Genomic DNA, 18,648 nt, shown 5'->3' on the forward strand with positions numbered 1-18,648 from the left:
AGAGAGAGAGAGAGAGAGAGAGAGAGAGAGAGAGAGAGAGAGAGAGATAGAAAGAGGGAGTAAATGACAACAAAGAAATAAATTAATAAAAGAATTCGTGAATGTCAAATGGTTTTCATATTATTGCTGTGCACCCATAAAATGTGGAAATCATGCAAATTCTATTAAAATTATGATTATTATCACAATCCCGGCCATAAAATATGATGTCAATGCGAACAAATATGAATGCGAAGAAAAATGGTAAAATTATTTTGCTCATGGAATTATTGCTGTAGATAAGGATCGCAGTGAACGTTGCTTAAATGGCAATAGTATGGCATGTTGATGGGAACTCACCATCAGGGCTGAGTTATCATTACCCCGAATCATTTTCCATGCATTACTTGGTGAAAAGAGTAGGAAAAGAGAGCGAAAAACCGATGAGAGAGCAGTGACAACAATAAACAACAGTAAAAATGAAAATTTGATAGTGACACACAGGAACATTGGTTGGCACAGTGAATGGTATCATGTTTCCCTTGAAATGAGCAACTATAATTACGTATGGGCTGGGAGTTAACATTCTTTGTTGAACATATCTCGCGCCTAATGAATGAACGAACGAAAGGGAAAATGAGATGGAACAAGAGAATAAGATTGAAGTTGATGCCAAAAACTGAAAATGGTCCGACTATATATAGATAAATCTGCATAACAAATAATCGCGGAATAAATTCATAAGAACCTAATTTAAATATGAATATTTAATTTTTGGTTTAGTATTCATAAATCCCGGCTGATAAGCGCTTATGGAGCCTGTCATAAGAAATGAATTTATGGGTACACTTTCAATCTATCTTTCACTCACTTCTTTTTTCCTTCGGTCGATCGAGTCGTGTGCATTGGCATGAAAAAGAGCTAATTTGATTGTACCCTTTGCCCAAAGGACAACTGCTTTTTGTAGCTACCATATCTTTTTTTTGCGGTGTAATCATCGATCAGCGAACTTTGTTTGTCTGGCGTTTATTTATTACACACGACGATGCAAATATAAAAAATATGGATCATTTTCTTTATGGCACTTTTCAAATCGAATTTTTTTTTTTATGGCGAATCAATATTTGTGCACAAACAAATGATTGCGTTAGTTTTGTTTCTTTTTTTTTATTTACTTCACAAATCGTATTGTATTGATATGTGAGTTTTGAAAGACATCAGTAGCATTGATCTAACAGATTGAATGACCTGACAAGTGCAAAACAAGAATTGATGGGCAATTTTGGCATTCATAGTCATCAATTTTTTTTAATTGATAATAATATTTTCATTGGAATTTCCTGTGAGTTAAAATAAAATAAAATAATGAGTGATAATAGATAGAAAACTCGCACCAACAAATAGTTTTCAAATACGTTTTAATTTAATCAAATCGGAATTAATCGACATAAGATGTATAACAATAGCGAAAAAAAAACGAAACGAATACAGAAACGTATCAGAAAACCCGTTTTATTCACCATATTAAGTATGTGGAACGATGCAAAGACGAGATAATGAAAGCTATAAAACAAACAGAGAGATAGAGAGAAAAAAACGACCAGATCGATATGTTGCGAAGCATGTTTTTATAGTCGCACAGTATAATTCAACGCTTTCAAGACAATAAATTTTATAAATTGAATTAAATTGCAATGATGTTCAAGATTTAATTAAATGATAGCTTTGTTGCTTCTTCTGAACTCTCACTTCCTTTGAAATTCCTTTGAGTGCATGTGTGCAGCCACTCTCTTCGTTGTAATATTTTGAAATTGAAAACGTACAAGAAAAAACGAACGTTAATAGAAGAATGATTCAGCGTTTAGTGAGATGATTGAGTCTTACAATAGATCAATTAATTCGAACTTAGCCACTTCTTTTGTGATAATGCAGTGCACATTTTCATAATTGTACACAAATAACAAAATGCACTTTTATAGATGTTCGGACACACACACTTTTGCTGTGGATATAAAAACATAAATTGATCAAGCCAATTATGAACCACATTGAGCTAGTGTTGATGATCTCTGATTTGAAAGTTCTTTAAAAATGTGGAAAATGTGATTCATACCATGTACAACATAACAACTTTTTCTACACACGTGAGAGTCATTCTTTGCGTCGACTTCAACGAATTACATTTTCAATATAAGTGCTGTTCCCACACATTCTGTACTGAATTGAATGGAAAAAGACAGAACGATATATGAAAAGATAGAAGACGAACAATAATAATATTAGGTTATTAACATATATACGTATGAACGATACGAATTATGCGCCATAAAACTATTTTCAACTTAAAATTACACACAATTTCACAAATTCTCAAGACATTCGAGAAAGCGGGCGTTAGAAGTCCATTTTATGATCACATTTGAATTTGGACTAGTTGTTTTTTTTTTCTTTCATTTTTTGTGTTGTCCATTGTTATTTGCATTTTGTAATTGCGATGAAAGCATGGAAATTATATCGACACCTTTTGAAGCGGTGCGCACAACGTCACTTTATGTGGATTTATGGTTAAAACGTATAGAGAGAAGAGGAAATAATAACATTTTTCAGTTCCATATTATTACTGTTATTAATATGCTATTGGTTTTTTCATGAAAATGCCAAGTAAATGTTGTGAAACCAACGCATTTATGAGCGTGGATGAGAGACAGACGCCGCTTCAATTGATTTTCGATTCAATTTACCATATTTTTTTCGTCGGAGGAAAAAAACACAATAATATTGCCTCTGAATACATATTACCCATCTTTTGAAAACTATTTCATGAAATAGTGATAAGCAATTCGTCTTCAATTATCTAGAAACCACTATTTTGTCTGCTTATGCTTGTTGTCATCTAAATTCCGAATTATATGCGTCAATGCACCATGCAAATGTCCATTCAATCATTCAACTCAAAAGTTTGTGCGTTTTTTTTTCGTTTGTCAAATATTTCAAATTCAAAATCATGCAAAACCATTGAAAATGTCTTGCAAAGGCAAATAAAACATGAACACACTCTACTCTATGTCATTTGGTGACCAAAATATGGTTTTTGTATTCTTTGTTTGGAAAGTATTTTGGTTTTGCATGAAATGTGAGTACAATTCAAATCCGTTCACAACTGCCATACAACAAACGAAATGGATTATTTAATATTTCCTTACTAATTGACGATTGTTATCGTTATTTATTCATTTTCATTCGTTTCTTACATTTTCCCAAACTCAATGAGAAATTGAAGAGCAATGGTCGTCCACTCATATAAATATGCATATTATTTAATATGAAAATGTCATTGTCATTGTAATTAATTCGTGGAGCTCCTTGCGTGTATACCACAAAGTCATGGGATGTGCCTTTGATTTTCGTGCACCTTGATTGAAAATGTACGTCTCAAAATATCAAAAGGGCATATGTTTTATCTCTCTCTTTCTCTCTCTCTCTCTCTCTCATTCGACGATTATATCATTTTTTGTGATCAATTATATTGTGAAATGGTTGCTAATCCATTTCAATTGGTCATAAATTGGTCCCTTTTAATGGTTTAATAGATTTTTTTTCTTATTATAAATCAATTAAAACTGTCAAGTGTATTTCGAGACATTAAGTGTAAGGTTAGCAATCAGACATAAATCGTAGACTCATTCCATCAACTAATGTGACACATTATTTATTTCATGTAATGGTTTGTGTGTCGATGGGCGATGAGTAAGCACAAAATATGAGTTTGTCGTATTATTATAATCGCACATGTTATTATATGAGTAACATGAGTTGAATTTTCCCAACTAAAAAAAATAATACAATTTTTTATTATTTCCATATAAAAATCGATTGTACCGGCACGATATTGAAAGCCAACACATTCGTATTTTGAGTTTTCTGTTGCTCACAACAGCCAAAAATGGGAGCGAGAGCGAAAGCATTTGGTGAAAAATGAAATTGTTAAATATGGATAAATTCTTTGATTGGATGTGACAGAAAATAGGTTAGGTTGTAGCGCATGCAACACATCCTGTCCAATTATGCCATGTGATGAAAATGTTTGAAATAAAGAGTGAGTAATATGTGGGCAATGAACAACCGCATCCAGAAAAAAAGTCCATGATGGCAAAAGTTATAAGGGTTTTCATCATAAAACTCAACTAAGCATAAAACGGCCCCAGAAACGAAAGTGAATGGCGAGAGAAAAAAAAGTTGAAGAGAATATGAAAATGATATTCGTTTCAATCATACTCAATCTTAAAATAATTTCTACGCAACAATATCATAACAGACAAAAATAAAATTCATATACACGAGCATGGATGGATGAGTGGTTTCAGAGTAATGTGCTCAGGAGAGATACCGTCGTTCACGTGCAGACATATTTCAAATGATATTTATATTACATATTTGACACGACGGTCGAAGCTATGTCTGAATTTGTGCCCAAGGGGACGAACCGCTCCACAAAGCTAAAAAACGGTCAATGATGATCGAAAAGTAATTCAATTCAAAGTTATTCTGATTGCTGAGAAAAAGGAATCAGAAAAAAGGAATTTTCTCAAGTAAATACTCAAACAAACTTAGTTTATTCTATTCAAAGTATATTCCACTTTAGTCAATTTCCATTATAAATTCCAACGCCACCTTCTTTTCTCAAAATGAAAATGTAGACTCCCTTGTACACACACCAGTAGAAAAAAGCGCGAGCAATACAATTTGGACACATATGTGAAATGTCGCCAGTATTTCTATCAAAATTAAAAATATATCATGTGTGATCGTTGGCCAATGAATGCTAAAATTTTACCGGTGAAATGTGATGTATAATAAAAAACATTAAACTGACTACCGAACGAAAATTACATCACATCGTTAAATGACACATACGGTGTACACTTTGAAGAAAAAACAGTGAAACGAACGAGTGACACATAATAATATGTCATTTATATTAAATTGAAGTGAATATAAATATATATATGTGGTGTTTGTACAGTCTTGAGAAAAAAGAAAAAGAGTTCGAAGGGAGACAAAAAAAAACACGAAAATGTTAAGCAACCTCTCAAGGAAATGACAAGCCAAAAATACGAAATCACATCACATGCACGCAGTTCACGGTTTTATCATAGAGAAACAACAGGACCTGCTATGTAGAGTCAGTCCCGAATAAAGAAAGTAAGCTGAGGAAAAGCGCAAAAAATCTCTCAACGCACAAAATAACAAAACAAATCCTTTTGCCATTTATTTTCACTTTACGTCCCGTTTGCTTTCTTCGCTTTTTAAATAAAATTGTACGACGAAACACGAGAAAAAAAGATTGTAGTGAAGAAATAGAATGAATGAATATGAAGAGAAAGGAAGAAAGAGAACGATCGAGAGAAAAAACGCGAGCGCTCTCACACTGAACGAAAGACCTGTAACACATAATGACATGAAGTCTTTTATTCCATTCTGTGCTTTTTTTCTTGCGCTTCGGTTTCGCTCTCTATAATTTCGCTTGCAAATTGTCTCTCAATCTTTCTGGCGGTGCACACTCAACTAGAAAACAAAAACGCTACTAGAAAGAATAGCGAGGAAATGCGAACATGAAGAAAAAAATTCGAATACACAGAGAGACAGCGAGAAAATCAGACAACACGAAGGAAAAATCATGTCTGCAGCAAATTTTTACTTGTGTAAATTTTTATCATTACCGACGAAACAGTGTGTGTGCAAGCCATATACGACATTCAGAGATAGAGAAGTCGAGAGAAAAAAAAGAGACAAGATCGGAAGGGCAAAATAAAATGCTATGGCAACTGAAGGAAATGAGACTAGAACAAAAAGAAACAGCGGACGAAAGAAAGAAATGCTACAGCAAATTTATAATACATGGCAAAATAGTACATGAAGTGATACAAAAAAAAATTGCACAATTGAGACGAAACATGGCACACACACACATATACATATTTATACAAGCAAATAAAAGTTAAAACGAAGCGGGTGTGCGCACGTTTGCCAACGACTGAGAGTCAAAAGTGAAAAAGCAACAAAACCATAAGATATTTAGTGCGATTCTGGTGTATTCATCTTGATTGTATATCATGATTTTTCGTATAAATGTATCTTCGAAATTCACTGCACACGCGTTTGCATTCACCGAAATGAGAGTTGTACAAAGCAAAAAAAAGAGCGAAAACAGTTGCATCGACCATTCGTAAGGAAGCGGAGAAAAAAAGTAGAAGAAAGCGGACCACGTTTTCGATGTGAGAAAGAGTGAGAATGCAAAGATCGAACAAAACTATGCGGTACAACACAAAGGATCGTAAGCAATCCAATTCACTTTTCTTAAACAAGTATTTCATTGCAAGTACTGCTACAATTTGCATTTCACGTCCAACCCATAAAAAAGACAGAAATACTTATAATTTTCCGGTTATTGCATTGCTGCTGTTTTCGTTTTTTTTGTGTGTGTTCGAATGAATATGTGTGAGAGTACACTTTGGTGGCTTTGTTATTTTAACCCACCGATAGCATCCACTATCGTTTTGTATCTCATGCAGTCGCTGATTTTTATATTCATATATTGTTCTCATCTTGTTTATTATTACACCATTGCCTTGTTTCTTTTTTTTTTTATATATTTTTTTTTCTTGTATGCGGCAATGCCATACCAAACCAAAATACTCACCCCAACAAGGACAATGACGCATTCGATCCATTTTCATCAATTATTTTTATGTGCGATCGCGAACTTTGACTCCCTTTGGAAAACGAAACAACTAACACACATCGGCGGCGCTTAAATTAAGACCCACTTGCACAAAAGTGACTTGGGGGGGAGGTCATTCGCATAGAAACACGTATGAGATTTACATTATTTGAATATTTGTTATAGCGAATAGCAAAAGAGGTAACAAAAACTTTCCGAATGAAACATTAAACTTAGTTTCACAACAATTTTTATTCCTTTTATTTTGATATTGCTGCTTTGCATATTTCCGCCTTTGTTTCTTCTGCAATTTCTCTTTCTCTTAAACTTTTTGTTGGTATGCAGCTCTTTTTTTTCATTTATCGTCATCATTCCAGAGTCACATTTCGAGATCTCATTTTCGTTCGCTTTCATCCTCAATGTTCAGTGTTGGTTTGATGCTTTCGAATTGTTTTCCAACAAAGAATATACGAATTCGTATTAAATATTCTGCAGTGTCTTCTACTTGCGCCCTTTATCAGCGTACGAAAAAAACTTTGGCGCTTATTTAAAGGAAAGCATTTTTCTCTATCGCTATCTCTCCACATCTTGTGTATTTCTTTGTATCATCATTTTACCAAAATGAAATTCTTCAAAGAAATAATTATGACCTGTGCGCGGAATTCAAAGCGGTAGCCAATTCTAGCACAAATGCGCAAACACATGCGGATAAACTTTCAACGAATATTGTATGGACGATACGATAAAATATGAACAAAAATTAAACCACAAATTGGTGGCAGTGGTGGTGATGACGGTGGCTGGTGCTTTTTTTATCTTCTCCGTGATTTCAACGACGACCACATTCATTATTTCAAGCAAAATCAATGTTTTTACACTATACACTCAAATATATGCATTGATTCAGAAAATGAAAATAAAAATGCATCAATGTGAATGAGAGCAAATTCAAATGCATTGACTGTTCATTTCACATAAATGTCTCTAATTATAGTTGATGAATGCAATGTGTAATGGAAATAAGCCCCGGAAGTGCAAAAATCACAATTTTTTATGTGCCCGCATAAATGCTAACGTTTAATTGAACGTTTTTCAATTCACAGCGAAAAAGCGTAATTCAAATAAATCAATGTGGACATTATTTACACATCGTTTGAATGGCCGCTCTATGTGCACAACGCCGATTAGATGAAGTGATAAATTCAAATCAATTCAGGCGACGAAATATGGTCATTATATTCAACATTGGGCTTACTAAAGTGAAACATTTTTTTGTTCTCGAAACATTTTTCGATCATTTATATTTCGTAAATTGTCAAAAACCATAAAAATTCAAATTTAATAAAATTTTCACATTTACAATAAATGTTGGTACCACACAAACATGTGAATAAAAAAAAAATGAACCGTTTTATTCGATTATTTAAAATCACAAAGAATTTTTATACGATGACGTAAAATGAAAATAGAAAGAAAAAAAAATGTTGCCGATACATAGAGTGCAGAAACTAAATTGGGTAAAATAATTAAAACCGCCAGCTAATGAGCTGAACAAACAGACAGCGCATATTTTATCAAAAACAAAATACGCTAACATGCCGTTGTCATGAAAATGAGTCATTTCAGACTGCCATGCATGATGTATGGATTCAAAATGTCAGTCATGCGAATTAGTGCAAAATAAAACGATTTTTGAAATGGTGACGAATGAATAACAAAATGACCGAAATTCCGAAATGTTTGTGCGTGACTGAATGAATTTGGTCGTACAACATAATTGAATACATTTGAATAGAGAGAAAGATAGAGAGATATTAAGCATTGTGAGGACGATAGGGTTCAAATGATATTCATGCTCGTAGTTGTCGATATTCGTTTGCATCAAATCCATATTTTATAATTGGAAGTGAAAATGTGGTACTCGCGACTGATGTATTGAATGTTATTTTCAGTTTTTAGTGAAAACTTTAGACAAATGGAAAATGTCGACGAGTGAAACGGATATGAAAAGAGATTTGCGGTTTTAAAATAGTAATAACAAAACGAAATTCCCTTTCGATTCGTATATGCATGTTATGCTTATACGAACATTGTATTAGTTATTAGATTTAATTCGTATCCACAAATAACATTTCATATCCAAATTCCATTGGATATGTTCCTCTTGTCGAAAATTCAAACCAAATTTTTCAATTGATATGTAAAATTGGCATTTTTTTAATATATATGTACCCATGTCGGACAAGGCAATTTCAATATGGCCGTTGCCATTTCCATCGTCACCGTCACTAGCATATCCAATTTACGTCAAAATTATGGTCATAAATTACACCATGCACATGATGCACAGATGCATATCATTCATAACAGTCGAATAATGAATCATTTGATAGAAAAAAAATATTCATTTTGAAATGGTCGAAGACAGCCAAAAGAACAATGAGGAAATTAGTAATATCATTCAATACAGAGTATGAATGAAGGGCGTTAGTTAGTGTTCACCCTTTACAATATCCAAGTAATTTCGTTAGTTACGAGAAAATTAGATTACAAAATGGAATTCCATGCATTCCAATCGCATAGACACATACACATACGCACATTCTGCAAAAGCTGAACGAATACTAATAGTTGGTTTGCATCTTTGTACCTTACAGTCATATATCATTTTTATCGGCCAACCATTCTCCGTTGGCATGTTCAATCTCTTCAACTCGAAATATATGAACTGACTGCATTTGCAGAGAGTGAACAACAACAAAAAAAAAAAAACGAACAAAAAAAAACACATATATATTCAAGAGTACTATGCATATATATATATACATTAAATGGATGCTTCAGTGGATGTTGACTTGACTTTTCCCATGGCACAAATAAACTAGAATTTATAATGGAACTTCCATCACATGAGGTTGATTGAGCCTGTTTGATAAAACCGATAACCCGGTTTGCACTTCGAATGCCTACACAAATGCACACACACGCACTATTTTCAACTATTACAGGTCATCGTTTGTACAACAGATGCAGGTGCAATATCAAATGAACCTTTTCCACATATATTACATCTTCATACTCCACTTCCATGACACTGATGCACACAGAATAAAGTTTAGTTTGACTAGTCAATTTTAATGTATGCAAGTGATTTCGATGTGCTTGTATAACTTGCTATCAACTCTACAATTTGTTACAATAAATTGAGCAAAAAAAAGAGAGTCTCTCGCTCTCTTTCCATATGAATTGTTTGCATAGAACTCGAAGCCGTAGACAATAGATTCCAATGTGCGAACTCGTATTATGATATCGCTCAAAATTTACACAATTGATGATAGAAAGAGTGAAGGTGGAGTGGACCATTTGAAAGAAGATGAAAAAACACACATTGTGTCATAGCGGAGCGGCAGAGTGAAGAGCGGCAAATCAAGCCGATCGAGAGCAAAAGAGTGAGAGATAAATGAAATGCATTTCGTCACGGTAGTTCGGCAACTGCGCTTCTGTTTGATGCATATAATTGTACAGCACTTGTGTGGCCCAATGTTTACGTAGAAATTACATTATAAATGCAAGCAAAGAAACCCGGTAGTTGACATCTACATAAATTTTCCGGTCAAATGAGAATTTATGGTCATTTCATTACAATTTTCGTTTGGTATTTTGTGTCCATTCGCATGCGAAAATTTTCGTAATGTTCGCATCCGCACCTATGCCCATGTCATTTCATCCATGTTTATAAATTATAAATTGGACAGCCAACAGCCCAAATGTTAGTACCGAGTCGATGAATGCAAGCCAGTTGGAAAGATCAACGCCGACCACGATCCATTGCATCATCAACATCATATCAACATCAATGACATCACCAACATTACTTAGTGCACTATATGGCCCAAACAATATATCTTGACTACACAGTCACATTTTGGGGAATATATTCCATCACAATCACAACCATCCAAATACACTTCAATTGTAAATGACGACACTGCACAAATGCCTTGCAATGAAACCGAAACTAAAAAAAAGTTTGAATATTCAATAGTCGCCAATGCTCCAATCCAATGAAAAACAAATCGCTCCGCTTAAATACGGTGTGAACGAAAATCTAATCAGCCACAGTCGAAAAGAAAGATGAATGGTTTCTTGTCTACGATAAAATGCAAATTGCATTAAATTCGATCACATATCTTTATCCGGCCCAAAATAGAACGATATACTTTTACCATTTTGCATACGATGTTCCATTATTTTCGGAAAAGTTTGAAACTTAATCAAAACTAAGAATTTATTATCGCCTGTTGTCACAAGCGTACTTGAATACATATCATTATTTACCACTGTCATATGCATTCTATTAAGCAATTCAAATCCAGATTTATACAAGACAAAACTATTTTTCATCATATATATTCAATTTTCATTCATATTTACGAAATGAAAAAAAAAAAAAATCTCGACCAACACAATGAATGTGATGAACACCCACACCTCTCCAATTGAATGGTTTAGTAGCCGCCATCATTTTTAGGCCATATTTACAACAAATTTAAATCCAATTCTTCACTGAAAATCACACCCGTATAAAATATCGTTTAAACTCCTACTTCAATTTATTTCTCATTTAATTTTCAAATCAACATGCATTTTTGTTGTTCCATTTAAATATTTAGAATTGTTTGTTTCTTTTTTCTGGTAAAAATATACACATCGAAAATAATAATATAGAAATATCAACAGATTGTCGGTTACAATGTGACATGGGACCCCATTTAAAATTCAATTTCCGAAAATCACAACAAAACAAACAAACTATCAGTATCACTTCATTGTTTAAATGGATAAAATTAAAATGAACATTTTAGAAAGCCATCTTCTTATGGAACACATTTTACAAAAATTGTCATTTGGACCCGGTTGTGTTGAAGATTTATGACTTTTTCGAAAAATGTTCATGTTTTAATTTGTCGAAAAGTCGAAACGGTTGGCTGCTGTTAATTGCCCAACACATAGTTTTTCTGTGTATTTATTAATTGAGCCAAAACCAAAAATAGCATTAAATCTTATTTTCGAATCAAACGATACGAAATAAAGAAGAGCAACGACCAGTCTATTCACACCAGTCGCCGTCGTGTTTTCGTGCCAATGTAAAATTGCTGAGCACACGAAATTGGCTTCATAGAGGTGTTGCACACAATCCGGTGATTTTGCCGGGGCAAATAACATAGATTATGCACATAATTCCCATGCTATTTTGTTTTAGACGGCGGGTCTTTTTTTTGCTTGACTTCAACTCTATAATAATCTGACTTTTTGTTTCGGAATCATATTTAAAATTCAACAACTATTTGCCATTGATGGTGCTTCTGCCATAACATTATAAATATAATGGCCGAAAGTTGTTGAAATGAGTATAGAAACAAGCATATTTGAAAATGTTTGTTATAAAATCGTTGTCAGCGCATCACTGATCATCACACTGTGTATTTTCATGAAAATTGTCTACATTTTCATATTATGAATATAGCGAGTGGATTGCAAATAACAGAGCGGCGCCCGCTCCGAATAAAATGACAGGCAAAATTGAAAGGCAAAGTGTATGTGTATGTAATGGAAAAGTTCATGAATTTTTACCTAACTGTCGGATCATGAAAACTCTTACACAAATATCGTATACAGTCACAATCCAAAATGAACATCACATTTTACATCTATGGATAGCTGGATGCGCTCACACAAAAGTGCAAGTGTGAGTGTATGTATTATGCCATTGGAACACAAAAAAAAACATTTTAAAGCGAATATATATGCCAAATGAATATGCAAGCAAACAATGCAAATAAATCGCTCACACCACCACCAAACTATATTTACTGAATGGATTTTATTTGATAACAGTTACGCGCTTTTTACTTTTTGCTCCCGACTCTTTTATATTATATATATATATATCTGCTCTGCCCTATTTTCACTTCGTCCGTTCGTTTGCTTGCACTTTGTGGATGGAGAGTTTATTTTATGTTATTTCGCATATTGAACATCTGTCTGGTGCTTGGGTTCCTGGCTTCGTTTAACGCCTGAAATCAAATGAAATGGATGTGTACCTAAAAGTTTCTCATGCTTGATACCATCCATTTTTCCACTCGATTTTTTTCCATCCATATTTCTTCCGTACGCTCTGTTTGTGTATGTAAAAATTTTGAAAATATTTTTTTTTTCTGAATGCAAGAAAAACATTGACCATATTCCTTATTTTCTTTATTTCATCGCAAAAATAGTTTTCAATTTAATTTAATCGTTGCAACAAAAATGTTTTCATGAAAGGCTTGCATTAAATGTAAAGGGAGATTTTTTTAAAAAAAAGTATTCAATGATATAAACAACACACACAAAAACTGTACTTACTCTCCAAATCATTTTCCACTGAAATGAAATCTCGGTTGGAGAAATGTTTAAAATTGCAAATTCCAAACATATCGAGATCAATTGCTACCATCTATACATATGTATATAAGTTGATGTACTGTGCAATATGTAGAACAATGCCGGAATATCAAACACACATAAACCCGTTTCCACTGTATGGACAAGACCAGAGATATATGTAAGTTCGTCGGTTGGTTGCGCTTTTTATCCCCCCGACACAAAACTTTCCGACGTGTTCAAACAGCAGCCACGGAAAAATAAATGGCTTGTCATATACAAAACACAAATATAATAGACAGCCAAATGTTGTGATTGCAAGTGGATTGTTCGCATTGGTATTTGTGGTTTTTTTTTCGTACCCATTCTAAATCTCAACGTTATTGTGTGTCGGTTGTCGTCGTATATTGTCAACTCATTATCAAAAACATTGAAATTTCACTAAATGCCATAATGTTTATGCACAAAATGGTATTTTATGAAGCATGTCTCTCAGATGCGGCAATGTCAGTCGAAAGTTTTATGTCAGAAAGAGCAGCCAATTTAATTTAGAGAGACAAGATAATTCGCTGTTAACTGTTAGTTTTCACACTGGCTTAACATATTCGCGTATCTTTCGGTTGACTGAGACACATTTTGTTGGCAAAATATTTTCGACGTTTAACGCAGAGACTCGGTCAACTGTTCCGCAAAATGCCATAATTAATGAATGATGCACAATAAAATCTGTTATCCAAAAGACATAGTTCCAAATAAATTCAATGCTTATTCAAACGAAGCATTTTCTATCCCAAAAGAGAGAATTCTCTGTCTGGATCAATGCCAATGACATAAAGATCGCATCGCGCCCTGAGTTTTTGCCAATGCGAAATTTACAGCACATATAAACATCATTTTTTTTTTTTTTGCTCAATGAAGACGGAAAAAACCAAACCAGCAACGATGACGACAGAAAAATGCTACAAATAAAAAGAATGCACAATGAACTTTGACATAGCCAAAATACCAATGAGCATTTTTTGTCTCAATTTTTACTATATTTTCCATTTTGGCGGGAAAAAAAACCTATATGATGATGACATAATGGCATTAATCAAAAAATGAAATAATATTTTCGGGTCGGTTGGTTGCGAGAAAGAAAAGTCACCAAGTATGCGGTGTGGTATGCCAAATATTTATTCGAAAACGCTATTCGGTCTGCGTTCTTTTGTAAAATGCAAAAAAATATCGGTGTAATGAAAACGGAATTTGCTGAAGTTAAAGTGAGCAAGAGTGAGAGAAAACAAAGTTACGTGATACGGTACAGAGCACACACATATACACATTTGAAACGAAGAGAGAATGAGGAAAAAAAGGGAAACTTGAAAAGAAAAAAAAGAATTGCATTGCCTTTTATTTCTATAATAAAGCGGATAAATAAAATTGCCATTCATTCGATAAAACACATGTTTCACTTCTTATGTTGCAGTTTGGTCATAGCTTTAATATCAACTATGCTGATGGCATCGCGTCCCAACTCTCTTCGTTGTGTGTTTTTCTGGTACGCACAGATTATTCGTTTTTATGGTTTGCTGGTGAAATTCAAACAGTGTGTAAAACAGACGATAACCATGCCGAATAGAGGAGAACTCTTTTGGCAAAATGGGCAAATAGTTGCGCGTTGCCGTTTTTATCTGTCGCTGTTGTCTCAGGCCTTCTCACACCCATTTATTGCACACATTTATCCATATACATACAAATAGATTGTACACGTACTTTGGTGTGAATATTGCCTAGACCGGCTCAATACGTATCAAAATGGATGCCAAAATGAAATATGAATATGGTTCGTTGATGGCAGTTGCACGAATATCAAAGAATCATTTAGTTTATTAATACTACGACAGATACATCGACCGCAATATCATATCCCTTCTCATCAGCATATATTTTCACTTTGGTGCGGTGGCTGGCATTCCGGCTGGCTTCATTGTATCCCAAACTTCTCAAAAACGAAAAAAACGGGATTGGGAATCAAACGAAACTGGAGGGCAATGGGAGACATGCACCATCCAAAGAAAAATTGCAACCAACCGTTTCAATGGAAATGTTTTATTTATTTTCTATAATTTTATTTACACACACATACACTGTCGAGTTCAGTGAGCGGGAGCGAATCGTTATTTTTTTTTTTCACTTTTTCTCACTCCATTTCGTTAATTCGAATTCAAATATTCGTTCTGAAGTTTCGTGCTTTTTCAAAGTCTTATCTTTTGCGTGAGCCAAAGCCATGCTAACCGTTTTCTCACTCTGTCGCTTTGGCCTCGTCCGAACCACTTTTCAGACAACATGGGAAGTATTTGTGCACAGACGATTTATTTCCTAACTGAATATTTCAACTATGTGTATATAGTATACGAATATTTATTTTGTTTTTGCCCATACTGTATACCGTTTACATTTTGCTGCCATTCAGTGCAGTAATGTGAAGAAGAACGCGCCAGCCTGTGTGCACTTGTTCGATATTTCCAACATTCTGGACTTGGATTGCCTTTTTGAATTGCTTCTGCTACGTTTCGTTGCTGGTGTTGCTGTTGCAGTCACTGTTGCCATTCGTTAGTTGCAGTCAAGTCTCCATCGTTGTGTGTGTGTGTCGTTTTTCTCTTCGTATTGGGATTTTTCTTTTTTGGTCGGCGGTTTCTTGTAAGGAGAAGTTTGTTACAAAACTGCTTTCAGGAGTTCTTATAAAGTTTTTGCCTAAGTTTTCGCTTGAATGCGATTCAACAAAATTTAGTATGGAAAACATGGAATGAAAAAAAAACAACCAACGAAATAAAAAAATATACACACATAACAATAATAGTATAAAGCAAATTTCGAACATTTATTTTGGATTCTATGAATAATGGACTTGCCGTTCATTCGTCAGTACGTCAATTACTGCCAAATGGAAATGGACGACCAGACAATAATTTTGAACTGATCTTGCAAAAGCATCACCAGAAATTAAGTAGTAAAAATTATCCTCAAAATATGTCTTTAATTTCCCTCAAACTTGGTTAGTAATTAGCCATTTTCCATCCGACAAAAAACACAAAACAAACAAAACAGCTGTTGCAGTGAGTTAATTTCAATATAAAAACTAAAATATCAAAATGAATATCCCATAAAAGAATCATCAACTATGTTATTTGTCGGTTGTTTGCTTCGATTTTAATGATTTTTTGTTTCTTTCTGACTGTGTTATCCGTGTTCGTTCTTGTATCGGTGTCGATTCTTCTCTTTTTTTTTTTGTCAAAACTTTCAATATCATCGAGTTGTTTCGTTCAAATGAAATATCTAATAACATAGTTGGGTTTGTAATTTATTACTCAATGATTGAATGGAAAAAAAGACCACACACACAAAAGACGAGCACGAACGCACGCATGCACAAATGCGGTCGGGCCAAAAGAAAGGAAAAATTGGAACAACCGAACAAAAAAAATCATCAAACAAAATGTATTTTCAAGTGCTATTGCCTTAATTTTCGATGTGTTTATTGTGAAGATAATGGAGAACGTAACAGGTTTTCGTGAACTTCGGCATGGCACATGTCGAAGGGCAACTAAAAGACGGAATATTGAAAATTGAAAGACACAAAACAAAAGCGAATGAATCGAAAGCAAGGGAATGGTGGATTACGCCGCTGATAAGCGAACGGACATTACAACGAAATCGATTGTGATGTCGAACAGAAATATTTCGTGGGGTGAATCCAAGCATTCATATCAAATGTTGAGAGTTCACTATACTTTCGGATGAAATCTGTATGCATTTATATAGGAATTAGCTCATGTCTCCTTCAAATACGAAATACGACAGCTGTTGATAGAACAACGTAAAATGCTCAGCGCGAACACAACAGAAAAGAGATGGAATCTATACAATGTGCTGTGTAACGATAATGACATCGAATCTAATTGGAAACATTCTTTTCCACGGCCGATGATTTTAAATTATTTTTTCTCTCATCTCATTTCGTTCGGCTTCTTCGTTTTTGTTTTTGGAGAATGCACGTGTGTGGCAGCGATCACTTCTAATAAGACAGTAGAAAAAAAGGAATGAAGAAATTAAAGGTCTTTGAGGTCGATGATTGCATAAAGTGTGTGATCTTCGCCTCAGTGAATTATGTTATTGACTGTTGATTATATCATCTCTCTTTCTATCTCGTGTACCTTCAATCAGATTAAATTATTAACCGATATCTAAATAAACCTGATCAAATTCGATTGGAAAGTTTATTTTGTGACACCATCATAATCAACATCACCACGCTTATCTATTGAGTGTGTCAGATTGGTTTTGTTGTTACAGATAAATAGAGATGGCGATGCATACATACACACCATGCTTTGTTCTTCTTTTCTTGCCGAATAGAAGAACACCCAAGATGCCATTATTACGATTGATTAGAAATTCCGTTGACCACCGTATGTTTGGTCCGTGAGCAAATAATCTCCATTTAATTCACCATTCGGTGTTCCACTGTACGCTTCCTTACTCGCCAACATATTGTAAAAATGAGTAAATTCTTCAATTTTTGCAAAAATTCCACAAAAAAAATATTTCAAACTTTTCACCTCACATTATGAAAGACTTCATCGACTTAATAACATTAATCAAAAAATGCAAAAAAAAAAAAAATCTAAATAGATTCAAAAGGACGGATTCAAAAAAAATGGAAAAGTGTGCGATGAATAATGCAAAAATCGTTCGATGTATTAGAAATATAAATATTTTTCGTCCACCTTACCTTTCAAGTTTTCCAGTATTTTTGATATCAACCATGAACTCAAAATATGTTTTTCAACTTACCATGCATATCGATGGTTGGTATTTGGTGCTTCATTGTATACTTTTTGTTTTTTTTCTCATTTTCAAACTTTGACGCTGTTCTACTGATTCCATTGAATCCGCAATGCGCCTCATTTACGATTACTGCCGCGCAAATATTTAAATTAAGTGCTCGTTGGAAGTGAGCGAGTGTACAAGCAGCGAACGTGCGATGGTGTGTATGATTCTCCTTCCACTCTCTTCCGTCTTCTATGCCTTTTTTGTACGTACCAAACTTTTCGTAATTTTTTTTTTTTTCATTTGCACACAAATATGCCACGATTCGTAATCAGATTCAAGAGTTTTCTGTTGTTCACTGCATTTAATAAGTTCGCGTTTCACACATTAAATGAAGATGTGTCAGTTTGATTGTAATTTGTGTTGAAAATCTAAACCTCTACCTATTCATAACATAGATGTTTTGTGTCCTATATATTGTTGTTTTTTTCATCAATTCCCATTTGAGATAGCACGTGCTCTGCTGTGACCATTTATTAGATTTTTGATTGGCTCCGTCTATTACCAAGTTTCGAGTTGACACGTCTTTATATGCGAGCAAAAAAATATCATATTTTAAATTCAGACATTTTATATTATTCTTTTACTTCGGAAACTGTGTCACCTCACCTTTTTAAATTCAAATCGATTTAGTTCATGATAAAATGAAAACG

The 18,648-nt window shown here is 34.0% G+C and overlaps 1 long non-coding RNA gene across 1 annotated transcript in view; it reads left to right on the forward strand.

Annotated features, from left to right (window-relative positions):
* The window catches only part of LOC116344019, a 91,975-nt gene that overhangs the window by 71,243 nt on the left and 2,084 nt on the right, over positions 1 to 18,648 (forward strand). The window lies entirely within an intron of this gene.

The sequence above is a fragment of the Contarinia nasturtii genome, unplaced genomic scaffold (assembly GCF_009176525.2).
Source record: "Contarinia nasturtii isolate CC-2019 unplaced genomic scaffold, AAFC_CNas_1.1 Cnas_scaffold_78, whole genome shotgun sequence".
Lineage (NCBI taxonomy): Eukaryota > Metazoa > Arthropoda > Insecta > Diptera > Cecidomyiidae > Contarinia > Contarinia nasturtii.